The sequence below is a fragment of the Salvelinus sp. IW2-2015 genome, linkage group LG32 (assembly GCF_002910315.2).
Source record: "Salvelinus sp. IW2-2015 linkage group LG32, ASM291031v2, whole genome shotgun sequence".
Lineage (NCBI taxonomy): Eukaryota > Metazoa > Chordata > Actinopteri > Salmoniformes > Salmonidae > Salvelinus > Salvelinus sp. IW2-2015.
In genome coordinates, this window is record NC_036871.1 from 3,421,132 (window position 1) to 3,433,864 (window position 12,733).

The following is a 12,733-nucleotide window of genomic DNA, read 5'->3' on the forward strand; positions in this document are numbered from 1 at the left end:
AAAAAAGAAGAGCCGAGCCGTCAGAGCCGCCCGTCTGTCCCGAGCCGTCAGAGCCGCCCGTCTGTCCCGACCGTCAGAGGGAGCTCTCACTCCTACCGCCCTGTTGTAGTGCTGTTTATTAGTCTTTGTATGTGGCATAAAATAAGGATTTGACCTGGATGTCACCATAAGACTATTTCAGGTAGATTGTAGATTTATTGTCCGAGCCGTCAGAGCCGTCCGTCAGTCAGGAGCGCTAGAGCCGTCCGTCAGTCAGGAGCCGCCAGAGCCGTCCGCAGTCAGGAGCCGCCAGAGCCCCGCCAGTCAGGAGCCGCCAGAGCCGTCCGTCAGTCAGGAGCCGCCAGAGCCGTCCGCCAGTCAGGAGCCGCCAGAGCCGCCCGCCAGTCAGGAGCCGCCAGAGCCGCCGCCAGTCAGGAGCGCCAGAGCCGTCCGCCAGTCAGGAGCCGTCAGAGCCGTCCGTCAGTCAGGAGCCGCTAGAGCCCGTCCGTCAGTCAGGAGCCGCCAGAGCCGTCGCCAGTCAGGAGCCCGCCAGAGCCGCCCGCCAGTCAGGAGCCGCCAGAGCCGCCCGCAGTCAGGAGCCGCCAGAGCCGCCCGCCAGTCAGGAGCCGCCAGAGCCGCCCGCCAGTCAGGAGCCGCCAGAGCCGCCCGCCAGTCAGGAGCCGCAGAGCGCCGCAGTCAGGAGCCGCCAGAGCCGCCGCCAGTCAGGAGCCGCCAGAGCCGGCCCGCCAGTCAGGAGCTGCCAGAGCCGCCCTCCAGTCATGAGCCTCCCTCCAGTCATGAGCCGCCCTCCAGTCTGAGCCGCCCTCCAGTCCGGAGCCGCCACTCAGTCCGGAGCCGCCACTCAGTCCGGACTGCCACTCAGTCCGGAGCTGCCACTCAGTCCGGAGCTGCCCTCAGTCATGAGCTGCCCCTCAGTCAGGAGCTGCCCCTCAGTCCGAGCTGCCCTAAGTCCAGAGTTGCCCTCAGTCCGGCTACCACTCAGTCGGAGCTGTCCTCCGTCCAGTGGCGCCTCTACGATGGTCTTCAGTCCAGGACTCGCTGCAAGGGTCTCGTTCCTGGGAGGCCACCTAAGCGGGTATTGACTATGGTGGAGTGGGGTCCACGTCCCGCACCCGAGACGCCGCCGTAGGAAGGCCCACCCGGACCCTCCCCTTCTGTGTCAGGTTTTGCGGCCAGAGTCTGCACCTTTGGGGGGGGGGGGGGGGGTACTGTCACGCACGCCCTGGCCTTAGTTATCTTTGTTTTCTTTATTATTTTAGTTAGGTCAGGGTGTGACATGGGGGATGTTTGTGTGTTTTTGTCTCGTCTAGGGTGTTTGTATTGTTTAGGGGATGTTTGTAGAGTTCATGGGGTTGTGTTCAGTGTAGGTGTTTATGTAAGTCTATGGTTGCCTAGATTGGTTCTCAATTAGAGACAGCTGTCTATCGTTGTCTCTGATTGGGAGCCATATTTAGGCAGCCATAGTCATTAGGTAGGTTGTGGGTGATTGTCTATGTGTAAGTTGCCAGTGTCTGCACTTATTTGTATATTATAGCTTSACGGTCGTCGGTTTGTTGTTTTTGTTTTAGTTTGTATAGTGTTCGTTTCGTTTGTCTTCTTCTAATAAAGAGAAGAATGTATTTATATCACGCTGCGCCTTGGTCCTCTCTTTCACCCGAAGACGATCGTGACACCACCAGACTGTGCCCACAACATAATGAAACATTCTGGGGACCTTTAAAGAACAGACTAAATGTGTTCTGGGAATGTTCTTGCAACATTAGGCTAATGTTTAATAAAGCATTCTATAAACATCAGCATAACTGGACAGTTTTGTGTTATGAGAACATTTGCCGTGACCTAACAAATGTTCTGGTAACTTTCACAGAGCCAGTTGATTTGCTGGATGGGCTGTGAACCACTGACTGAGGATACTGCCTGACAAAAAGGAATGACATTGTATGTAGGGGATCAAAGGACCATGAACAATAAAAAAAGTGTTTATTTACATTAAATTAAGTTAGTAACCACTACAGGTTGTCTGGTAAAATAAATATAAATGTACTCAAATAACAGTACAGAGCTGAATAATGGTTAAACAACACGAATACCATCAACATGAGCAATTTACACGAATAGGAAAATAGCTAGCCGAGCAGCGTGACAAACTCAATGCTAACCAAATGCAAGCGAATCCTGATAGAGAAATGCTAACGATAGCAATCTAACATTAACTACTAACAAAAGACATACAACTCAGCTCATAAAATGTCTACAAGTTTAGAAAAAAAACACATTTTGCCACATGCTCAAACAATAATTGGACAGCGGGTGATCTTGGTTCAAGAGATTGAGTTCAGCAGGAGCAGGTCATGTGTCTCATCAAGATGGAGAAAATACAGAATGTTTCACTTCTCTAATGAAGAGGGTGTCCTGAAATTGACTGCTGGCAGGCTCACACCAATAGGGAGATTATTGAATCAGCATTTGGGGACTCTGAACTTTGTTAGATACAAAATAAGTGGATTAACCATCAACACATTTGAGAATAGCAAGGTGAATAGCAGGTCACATATAATGAAAACATTTACCAGTAATGGCAGCATGTATGCTTTCCAGATGTTTGTATCAAAGAGCACATGTAGGCTAACTGATGAGGTGGGATTCAACCTTCCAATATATGAGAGCAATACTATTCGCTACAGGAGCAATCTTTGGAGTATGATTGATTAGCTAGTGAAGCGCCGGCTACACAGATAGCTTATGGTGGTAACATTAGGTTAAGCGGAAACCCTGCAAACATGTTTTCACACAACGTACAGGTATGCTGTATCTGCTGCATGGAGAGGTAGGCACGCTACACCCTCTTACCTGGACGGACTCCTAAAATCGACATCATAAAAATGCCATCCCGAGGCTATCAAGACCAGGCAGTATCCTCTGCTCCTCCACCTGAATTCCAGATTTTATGAGCATCAGGAATGAGAAGCCAATTAGACATATTGCATGGAGGGTAGACAGCCATGGAAAAAAGGCACCTTTGAATTCTTTGCACATCAATTTTATAACAGAGTTATAGTAACTGATATCGTGTTGAAGTAAGACAGTTAATTTTGGTCTCCGTAGTGGTGCAGCGGTCTAATGCACTGCATTTCAGTGCTAGAGGCATCACTACAGACCATGGTTTGATTCCAGGCTGTATCACATCCGGCCGGGATTGGGAGTCCCATAGGGCGGCGCACAATTGGTCCAGCGTCGTCCGGGTTAGGGTTTGGCCGGGGTAGGCTGTCATTGTAAATAAGAATTTGTTCTTAACTTGTCTAGTTAAATATAAAATAAATAATATCAATTATCAAGGTCGAAATTCAAACTTGAGCATTAAAAAGCATACCATAACTGACCTAGCTGTTAAACTTGCAGTTATTTTAATGGAGTGTTAATTAGGCTACTTAACTTGGTGATGAAAGTGATCAAATCCAGTACATTTTATAACAAAGCAAGCTGTTATTTTCAAACAGTTGAAGATTAGTCAAATCATTTAAGAGTGCATAAGTTGAAAGAGCTTGCTGTACATCTTTACATCTCTATTAAATCAGTCAAACTTTGAGCACGACTCAGAGGCTCGTAAAATTGAAAGACAGTCCTTTCTCGAGGGAGCTCACTTTATCACTGACTTCATGCAGGTGTATGTCCTAATATGGACACCATACTTCTCCCATTAGGTAGTTGTTGTGTTGTACAATCCCCATCCCATTGCTCCACTCCCTCAACCCCCTCTGGCTCCACAGTATATAAACCTGCTTGCTTTTGAGTCTGCTCTCATAGGCATCTCTCTCTCTTATCTTCTGCCTGTGTTGTGATCGTCAACCACACATCATGTCCCTGTCTATGGCTTGGTCCTCCAGGATGTCAGCCGGTGGTGGCCTGGGCCTTTCTGTGTGAATAGGAGGCAGTGGGGTCCGGGCTGGGGTTGGGTGGTGGCTTAGGCTCAGGCAGTGCCCTGATAGACAGTCCTGCGTTCGCTATGGGATGCACCATAGCGAGGAAGGGGGAAAAAACGCTGGGTACCACCATGACGCTGGGTACCGCTCTGTGCCCAGCTTTGGATCCCATGCGGTCTCGGGAGGTAGAGAAGCACACTCTGTCCGGCCTCAACGAACACCCGGAGGACTCGGGGTCGCCCGAGTCCTCCGGGCACCACCACAGCGGAGTACGAGGCTCGGCGAGTATCGCAGTGCCCTGGAGATGCTCACCTTGGACACCATCAAACTGGAGATCGAGCTGGACAACATTCGCGGGAACGGCCCACGAATTCAAAGCCAAGTGAGTGTCCGTTTCTTATAACTAATTTCACTTTCAGAAAATATTTGAAATCTAGAGTACCAGCACAATACAACTATCAAGTTGTAACATTGGCCATCCTTATTTAGCCAAATTCTCGGTCACTGAAAATTCTGGAATAATAATTCTTATTATTTGTGTGTTCCTTTTGTTCCTTTCTCACAAACATCATCACCAATAGGTGCATACATACATACATCAATTACAAGCAATAACTACAGCAGATAACACATGGTAAAATTCAATTCTGGGGGGGGGCATTTATTCAATTTACTCATACTGGTGGGAATGAATGATTTCTTGGCTCTGGCTGTTTTGTAAAGATGGACTCTGTATTGGCAGCCGGATGGTAGGAGCTGGTACTCCTGGTTGAGAGTGTGTGTCAGGTCGGTGGCAATTCTCGCTCCTGCCCTCACCACTCTCTCCAAGAACAGCGCTTCCATGTTCTTGAGATTAACTCCACTGATTGTGCTTGTTAGCTTCACTGTTTTGTGTAGTTCATTTTTTATTTGCGATGGATAGCTGATTGTAACCAGGCTTGGAAAAAGAAAGTGAGAACACTGAACGAAGGATGTGTAGAATATGGTTGTTATTCTTTTGTTGACCTGATATTTATTTCATCTCAGTTGTTGTTGTCCTTTTTAGTATATCTGTTGTGTGTTTGCAGTTGAGGAGAGTCCAACCAGTTATTACTATGTTGGGTTGATAAAACTATCTGAAAACTGTTAGCAGTGACCTTTTAAGATTCCTCAATTTGTTGAAATTATGCCTTGACAGGATAGCTTTTATGTTGCATGACACTTTTATCCTAGTCTCAGATTCATTTTGCCCCTCAATAGACAAGCTTGGGGTTAGATGGATCCGTACTATACCTGACATTAAAATGGTTGGCTGCATGTTATGTTGCAGGTTTGACTTTGCGCAAGGTATGAAGTTTTAGCTGGACTGACATTTCAGCCATGAAGAAGGTCAAGAGAAGAACAAAGATGGCGGTGGAGCAATTTTTTGTACTCTCTCCCTCTAACTTGTTCAGCATGTTCTTGTAGATGTACAGTAGCTGAAATATACTATCACTCTTTTTCCCCTGGACATAGATATGGCATCCGAATTACGTATTGATTTGGATGCCAAGTACACAAGCTTGAAGAATGAACTGGACTTTGTCACCAAGATGCAGGAGGTACAGAGAATTAAGTCTTTACGTTAAGAACGTACGAGAATAGTAAATGTGTCATTATTTTGATATCTGGTTATCTAAATGTTTGTGTTTATTGCAAATACCTGACTCTGTACATCACTGTCCATCATCTATCCACACAGGAATTGTCCACTCTGCAGTCCAAACTGAGAGCCACGGCTATAGACACGTCTGTGTCAATGATCGAGGTGGACACAGACAAGTCTTTCAGCATCTCCACCCCTCTCAACAAGATCAGGATGGAGCACGAGAAGTCTGTGCAGTAACACAGAGAGGAGGCGGACGCTTACTACAAACTGAAGGTGTGTGCAAGCACCTTATGCTAACTTCAACAATTTACTGCACCTACAGTATCTACCCAGCTACTTGCATACCTTTGCCTGGTGTCTGTTTTTGTCAGCAACAAAGCATTCTTCTGATGCACTATACTGATTACCAGAGAGTAACACTATACTGAGTGGTAACTACAAGGTACCAAGTCATAAAATGGTGCTTGTTTAAATGAGCTAATCCCAAACAAAGTAAATGTAGAAAAATAAAGTGTAAACAATACATGTCACGCACTGTTTTAACAAGGAGCGTCTCTCTCCTCTTGCAGATAGAAGAGATACAGATAGCTACTGCCAAGAGTTCAGAGGCCRTCTCAGAGGCAAATAATGAAATCTCAGGGGCCTGGAAGGAGCTGCAGGCGCTCAGTCTAGAGTTCCAATGCCTGGTCACTTCAGTGAGTTGACCCTCCATCTAGCTACTTCAACTCACACTAAAAATGCACAATGGGCCAAGATCACAACTTGAAATCTGCATACGGCATCCATGTTAGGAAGTCGTCATGACATTTTTTCACGCAAGTCTCTTTGACATCAATGCATGATTAATGTAGAGGCCTGTCTATAATGTATTATTGGCTACCTCTGGTGTAATCTCCATACATTAAAGTCATGGGGGATTTGGGGGTGGGAGGGGACACCTAACATTTTGATTTGAAAAGTCCCAGTTTATCTGTTCTATCGTGGACTACAACTGCCACTAACGCCACACAGTGACACAGTAGAACTGTTACCACATAGAGAATCCCAACCAGAGTAAGATCACAAGGTCAATTTCAGAAGAAGATAAAACTACAGTAAAAACAACTTAGCAAGACTTTGCACATTGTGCAAAATGTGCCTTTACCAACAAAGCAAAAGCATTTTTCACACGGTTTCCTAGCTAAAGCAACTGTTTACAAAAATGTACTTTCTTCAGTACACTGTAGTGCTGAGCGATTAACCAAGATTTCATTTTTTGGGGGGTTACTAAACTAATTGGCCGACATCGGTTCAATTACATGAATTCCATTCAGTTTTGTTTTTTTGAGCCCAATGCACCATTTCTCTAGAGCGAAATAAAATCTTTGATGAGAGAAATCATGTCAAGAACTATGTGGTACGCTGGGCTGAAGGATATTGTAGTTTTCATTAAGCAAATATTCAACCTAGTTCAGCGCAGAAACGTAGTAATTAACTACAATGACCATAATCTAATACCCTGTTTTTTCCGGCTCAGACAGAGATGGATGCACTTTGACCCTGCTACGTTAGGTTAGATACACACAGACCGCATGAGAGGAAATTACACAACGATGACAGAGAGGGATAGAGACAGTTTGGTAAAGTGTGCCTCATCTACTATGAAGAACTAGTAAAATTGTCAGCAGGCTAGCCCTGCTAAATAGGATGACAGTACAGTATGGAGAGCACAGAGAATGTTGTCTGTCTGCTACTGCCTGAGCAGAGATGAGATTATGTGTTGAAGGAATGAAAAATAATGTAATCAAATAGCAACTAAGTAATATGCACACTTGAAATATTGTAAGGACTGGGTGTCGGAGTGCGAAGTCAGGCGCAGGAAAAACAGAGGATCAATAACAATGTTCCTTTAATGAACACGGAGAACTTCGGCCACCCCAACATACACTGGGTGCTCTAACGTAAACTGCCCCAGACACGGGGAACGAAAACAGTCCAGTAACAAACTCGAACATACACAAACACGTATAGTCCGAACAAACACCAAGCTTACACACTAACAATCCCGCACAAATAAACAGGCGGGCCAGCTGACTGATAAAGCCCAACTAATAAACAACAAACACAAAACAGGTGTAACCAATGAACACATAAGGAGGGGGAGAAAAGGATCAGTGGCAGCTAATAGGCCGGTGACGACGACCGCCGAGCACCACCCGAACGGGAAGGAGAGCCTGCTTCGGTCGGAGTCGTGACAGTACCCCCCCCTGACGCGCAGCTCCCGCAGCGCGCCGACACCGGCCTCGAGGTCGACCCGGAGGACGAGGTGCAGGGCGATCCGGATGGAGGCGATGGAAATCCCTCAACATTGACGGATCCAAAATGTCCCCCACCGGTACCCAGCACCTCTCCTCCGGACCGTACCCCTCCCAGTCCACGGGGTACTGCAGGCCCGTCACCCGGCGTCTCGAGTCCAGAATGGCCCGTATCGTATACCCCGGGGACCCCTCGATGTCCAGAGGGGGAGGAGGGACCTCCGGCACCTCACCGTCCTGCAGGGGACCAGCTACCACCGGCCTGAGGAGAGACACATGAAACGAGGGGTTAATACGATAATAGGAAGGGAGTTGTAATCGATAACACACCTCGTTTATTCTCCTCAGGACTTTGAAGGGCCCTACACACTGCAGACCCAGCTTCCGGCAGGGCAAGCGGAGGKGCAGGTTTCGGRTCGAGASCCAGACCCTGTCCCCCGGTACAAACACGGGGGCCTCACTGCGGTGGCGGTCAGCACTCCTYTTCTGCCGTCCACTAGCTTGTTGGAGGGATTCCTGGACGGCCCTCCATGTCTCTTTGGAGCGCTGCACCCATTCCTCCACCGCAGGAGCCTCGGTCTGGCTCGGATGCCATGGTGCCAGGACCGGCTGGTACCCCAATACACACTGAAAGGGGGACACGTTAGTAGAGGAGTGGCGTAGTGAGTTCTGGGCCATTTCGGCCCATGGGATGTATCTCGCCCACTCCCCTGGCCGTTCCTGACAATACGACCGCAGAAACCTACCCACCTCCTGGTTCACTCTCTCCACCTGCCCATTACTCTCGGGGTGATAACCRGAGGTCAGGCTGACCGAGACCCCCAAACGCTCCATGAACACCCTCCATACTCTGGACGTGAACTGGGGGCCCCGATCAGAAACGATGTCCTCCGGCACCCCGTAGTGCCGGAAGATGTGGGTGAATAATGCCTCCGCAGTCTGCAGGGCTGTAGGGATACCGGGCAACGGGAGGAGACGGCAGGACTTAGAGAACCGATCCACAATCACCAGAACCGTAGTGTTCCCCTGAGACGGGGGAAGATCGGTCAGGAAATCTACGGATAGATGCGACCAAGGCCGTTGTGGAACGGGGAGGGGTTGTAACTTCCCTCTAGGAAGGTGCCTAGGAGCCTTACTCTGGGCGCATACCGAACAGGAGGAGACATAAACCGTAACGTCCCTAGCCAAGGTAGGCCACCAATACCTCCCCCGAAGGCTCCCCACTGTCCTCGTCACCCCAGGGTGACCCGAGGAGGGTAGGACGTGAGCCCACCGAATCAATTTGTCCCGAACACCAAGCGGCACGTACTTCCGCCCCGCCGGACACTGAGGAGGAGCGGGTTCCGACCGTAAAGCCCGCTCGATGTCCGAGTCCAGCGCCCACACCACTGGTGCTATCAGCCTCGAGGCGGGAAGGATGGGAGTAGGTTCGTCCGTGTTGTAAAAACGGGACAGTGCATCCGCCTTTACGTTCTGGGAGCCCGGTCTATACGATAACGTAAACCGGAATCGGGTGAAGAACATGGCCCACYWTGCCTGACGTGGGTTCAGTCTCCTAGCTGCCCGAATAWACTCCWKATTCTGGTGGTCGGTCCAGATGAGAAAGGGGTGCTTAGCCCCCTCAAGCCAGTGTCTCCACACCTTCAGAGCACTGACCACCGCTAACAACTCCCGGTCCCCCACATCATAGTTACGCTCTGCTGGGCTGAGCTTCTTCGAGAAGAAAGCGCAGGGGTGGAGTTTTGGTGTCGTACCCGAGCGCTGTGATAGCACGGCACCTACCCCAGCCTCGGACGCGTCCACCTCCACTATGAATGCTAGAGAGGGGTCCGGATGTGCCAATACGGGCGCATCCGTGAACAGCGCCTTCAACCTGTTGAAAGCTCCGTCCGCTTTTGCTGACCACTGCAACCGCACCGGACCCCCCTTCAGCAGTGAGGTAATGGGAGCTGCTACCTGGCCAAAACCCCGGATAAACCTCCGGTAGTAGTTGGCAAAACCCAAAAACCGCTGCACCTCTTTTACCGTGGTCGGAGTCGGCCAATTACGCACGGCCTTAATGCGGTCACCCTCCATCACCACCCCCGAGGGGGAAATGCGATAACCCAGAAAGGAGACGGCTCGTTTGGAGAACACACACTTCTCAGCCTTGACATATAGGTCATGCTCCAGCAGTCTACCAAGCACCTTGCGTACCAGAGACACATGCGCGGCGTGAGTGGCTGAGTAGATCAGAATGTCATAGATATAAACAACCACTCCCTGCCCGTGCAGGTCCCTGAGAATGTCGTCTACAAAGGATTGGAAAACGGCTGGAGCATTCTTTAACCCATACGGCATGACGCAGTACTCATAATGGCTCGATGTGGTACTAAATGCGGTTTTCCACTCGTCTCCCTTCCGAATACGCACCAGACTATACGCGCTCCTGAGATCCAGTTTTGTGAAGAACTGCGCTCCGTGAAATGATTCCACTGCCGTAGCAATGAGAGGTAGTGGGTAACTAAACCCCACTGTGATGGCATTTAGACCTCTATAATCAATACACGGACGCAAGCCTCCCTCTTTTTCTTCACAAAAAAGAAACTTGAGGAGACGGGTGAGATGGAGGACTGAATGTACCCCTGTCCCAGAGACTCAGTGACATATGACTCCATAGCCAACGTCTCCTCTTGGGACAATGGGTACACGTGACTCTTGGGAAGCGCAGCATTTACCTGGAGATCTATCGCACAATCCCTTCCCGGTCGATGAGGTGGTAATTTAGTCGCTTTCTCTTTACTGAAAGCGATTGCCAAATCGGCATACTCGGGGGGAATGCACACCGTGGGACCCTGGTCTGGACTTTCCACCGACGTGGCACCGATGGAAACTCCCAAACACCTTCCAGAACACTCCTCTGACCACCCCTGGAGAACCCCCTGTCTCCACGAAATTTTAGGATTGTGCCGTGCCAGCCAGGAAATCCCTAGCACCACTGGAAACGCAGGCGAATCAATAATATAAAGACTGATACGCTCCTTATGATTCCCCTGCGTCACCATGTCCAGGGGAACCGTGGTCTCCCTGACCACCCCTGACCCTAATGGCCGGCTATCTAGGGAGTGCACGGGAAAGGGAGAATCTATCGGCACAAGCGGAACACCTAACTTAAGAGCGAGTCCGCGATCCATAAAGTTCCCAGCTGCGCCTGAATCGACTGCGCCTGAATGCTGGGAAGAGGGAAATAATTTAAGAAAAACAATTAAGACAAACATGTGACCAACAGGGGGTTCTGGGTGAGTTTGGTGCTGACTCACCTGGGGTGATCGAGAAGCGTTCCGCCTGCCATCTCGACTCCCAGATGGACCCCCCCAGCACCGATTGGCCGTGTGTCCTCTCCGACCACAGCTGGTGCAGGGGGAGCCTCCTCCTCCGGTACCCCTCGGCACGGCCCCTCCCAACTCCATCGGAATGGGAGCGGAGGTGCTGGGTGGTGGAACGCACAGGACCCTCTCCGAACGCCCGCGGGCAGCCAGCAGATTGTCCAGTCGGATGGACATGTCAATCAGCTCATACAGGGAAAGAGTGGTGTCCCGACATGCTAGCTCCCTGCGGACGTCCTCCCGGAGACTACACCGGTAGTGATCAATAAGGGCCCTGTCGTTCCACCCAGATCCTGCTGCCAGGGTACGGAACTCCAGCGCGTAATCCTGGGCGCTCCTCTTCTCCTGCCTGAGATGGAATAGACGTTCTCCCGCCGCTCGGCCCTCTGGAGGGTTGTCAAACACGGCACGAAAACGGCGGGTAAACTCTGGGTAGTGCTCCTTCGCTGAGTCTGGGCCATTCCAGACTGCGTTCGCCCACTCCAGGGTGAGTGTCCAGAGGACACTCACCCTCTCCGCTCCCGAGGGARTGGGTCTTACGGTGGCCAGGTACAGTTCCAGTTGGAGTAAGAACCCCTGGCACCCCGCCACCGCTCCATCATAATCCCTCGGGAGTGTAAGACGGAGAGCGCTGGAGCCAGGGGATGGAGAGTCCTGAGCTGGGGGAGCCGAAGGTGGAGAGAGGAGACCACTCCTCTCCCATCGGTCCATTCTCTCCATCATTGAATCCATAGCCGATCCGATACGGTGGAGAACGGTGGTATGGTGGAGCACCCGTTCCTCCATCGATGGTAGAGGGTTGGCCGCTGCTCCTGCTGACTCCATTTGTGGGTGTGGGATTCTGTAAGGACTGGGTGTCGGAGTGCGAAGTCAGGCGCAGGAAAAACAGAGGATCAATAACAATGTTCCTTTAATGAACACGGAGAACTTCGGCCACCCCAATATACACTGGGTGCTCTAACGTAAACTGCCCCAGACACGGGGAACGAAAACAGTCCAGTAACAAACTCGAACATACACAAACACGTATAGTCCGAACAAACACCAAGCTTACACACTAACAATCCCGCACAAATAAACGGGCGGGCCAGCTGACTGATAAAGCCCAACTAATAAAGAACAAACACAAAACAGGTGTAACCAATGAACACATAAGGAGGGGGAGAAAAGGATCAGTGGCAGCTAATAGGCCGGTGACGACGACTGCCGAGCGCCACCCGAACGGGAAGGAGAGCCTGCCTCGGTCGGAGTCGTGACAAATATTTTATTCCTATTGATGTCTACCTGATGTGTACTGGACAGAGACAATCGAATATTTTCAATGTTTTGGAAAATGAATGCTCACTATTTTTGGCAATTGAATTTCCATTAAAAAGGTCAAATCATTTTAATGTCATTATTTCATAATGCATTTAATGTGATTTTTTTGGGAAACTGAAGAAAAGTTATACATTTTTCATAATCGAACCAAAACCCAGCAGATCAGACTTTACGATAAATCACGTCAGGAAGTAGTATTCAGAAGAC

The 12,733-nt window shown here is 49.7% G+C and overlaps 1 pseudogene; it reads left to right on the forward strand.

The window, feature by feature from the left end:
- The window catches only part of LOC111956934 (thread biopolymer filament subunit gamma-like), a 39,324-nt pseudogene that overhangs the window by 23,265 nt on the left and 3,326 nt on the right, over nucleotides 1-12,733 (forward strand).